This window comes from Anomalospiza imberbis, chromosome 34 (genome assembly GCF_031753505.1).
Source record: "Anomalospiza imberbis isolate Cuckoo-Finch-1a 21T00152 chromosome 34, ASM3175350v1, whole genome shotgun sequence".
Classification (NCBI taxonomy): domain Eukaryota; kingdom Metazoa; phylum Chordata; class Aves; order Passeriformes; family Viduidae; genus Anomalospiza; species Anomalospiza imberbis.
Genome location: NC_089714.1, coordinates 116,345 through 118,444, shown reverse-complemented (window position 1 = coordinate 118,444; position 2,100 = coordinate 116,345).

The following is a 2,100-nucleotide window of genomic DNA, read 5'->3' as shown; positions in this document are numbered from 1 at the left end:
TGCACCTATTGATCCCTAAAAGTAACAGTTTGGATGTCTCAGGTGCTTGTCAGAATTCATCATCAATACTTCATAACAATCCTTTAATATTTATCCCTCCATCCCTGCCATTCTCCAATAGTAGGAAACAGAATTAAAAGCCTTTGGTAATTTCCTCATTTTTATCAAAATGCTTGTCTTGGAAACGTTCTATGACTGATCAGAACCCCTCAGCATGTCAGAGCTTCATGAGCATTTCACCTGACCTGCATCAGAAATACTCAGAGTTGTACTCACAGGGTCTGTGGGCATTGGGATGTTCCAGCTGTAGGAGATCACTCCAGGAGCTGCAGCTGCATTGTCCTGCAGCCAGAGGTTCCTGTGCCAAGGGCTGCCAGTGATTCTGCCCCAGGCACTTCTCAGCACCTTCCCAGCCCTGACTGATGGAAGCTCTCTGTGCCTCTGTGCTGTGCCCGGGCTGGCTGCAGGCAGTGCCCCAGCCCTGCTGGGCTGGGAGAAGAGCTGCTCATCCAGAGAAATGTGCTTTTGAAGCTCTCCTTGGTTACCAGGATCACCCTCTGTGCCAGGAGCCCGGCCCAGCTCAGCAGCACAGACACAGCACAAGGACTTTAATGACCCTCTGGGGCTTTGTGCTCAGGCCCTGAACATCAGGCCCTGAGAGGGAGCTGCAGAAACCTCTCCAGAGCTCCAAGTCAGAATCCAGCTCCAAAGTTTCTTTGACTTTTAATGGGTCCCACTGAGGGACACGAGTGAGAAAGTGTCCCCAGGCCCCAGGCCGAGCAGAGAACTGGAGGCACTGATGACAGGTGGGGACAAAGAGAAGCCAAGTCCTGGTGCCCAGGGGCACAGCAGGCTCTGTGCCACCAAGGGCTGTCAGGAGACACCTTGTCCTGAGGCACTGGGGCCTCCTGGCACAGCCCCAGCCAGGCTGGGCACGGTCAGCCCCTTGTCCTGCCCTCAGCATCCCCCCCTAGCCCACATCCCAGTGGCCTCAAGGATCTGCTGGAAGGAGTCCCTGGGGAGCCTTGCTCAGGAATGGCCCTGGGGGCTCCTTCATGCTCCCAGGGACTGCAGGTTTTTCAAAGCACTTTGGCTTTGGCTTTTGCCTTGGAGTCTCTGAGAGCTTTGTGCAATCATGGCCTCCAATTATCTGCTGTAATTAGTCCCTGGAGAGGCTTTGTCAGGAACAAGACTCAGTGGGGCTCATGAATGCTTCAAGGTACTTCAGTTCTTTTAAGGTACTTGGTGTTTCCCTTTTGATCCATACTCTGTGAGAGGTTTGTGCAATCATGGCCCCAATTATCTGCTTTAACGAGTCCCTTGAGAGCTTTGTGCTGACACTCAGTGGGGCTCAATAATGCTTTGAGATACTCAAAGAGTTTAAGGTACTTTGGATTGTCCTTTCCACACTGAGAGGTTTTTGTGCAATCCTGGCCTCCAAATTTCTCCTCCAAGGACTGCCTGAGGAGCCTGTGTTGGGGATGGACCATTGTGGGTCCCATTTATGTTTTGAGACTCCAACCACTTCAGCGTTTTCTTCTGCCTTTGACTCCTGGAAAGGTTTGTGCAATCTCCTCTCAGGGACGGAGGTTCCAGGGCTCATCTCCAGATGCACCACGGGTCTCATGAGGATCAAGCAAGTCCTGATAAACCATGGCTCTGCCTTTATTTCCCTCTGCTCTAGTGCAGTTCATTAGGAAGGTTTCCTACTGCAGTTATAAAGAAATATTTCAAAGAGTTTATAGGAAATATGTATTCCTATTTTAAAGGGGGTATTTTACTACTTTTCTTATTACACAAGATTTGATTGCAGTATTGACACGCGGAGCTAGACTTTAAAACTCAGAGACAGAGTGAGTTTTAAAGTAGGTATGTTTATTCGGCCGGACGCATGTGGGACATTTCCCCAAATACATGCGTGCCCCTTGCTTACACACGTGTTCTTTTATCCCCTGGAGTGTTACATATGCATTAAGTTTCCCCGTGGATCATTTCCTGGCTCCCCTCCCTCTCCGCTCTGTATGCTAATCAGCTTGTCGTTCCTCTGCGCCTGCGCAGCTGTCTCTGGTGGTCGTCCCAGGCTTCGGGGGTCGTAAAAGG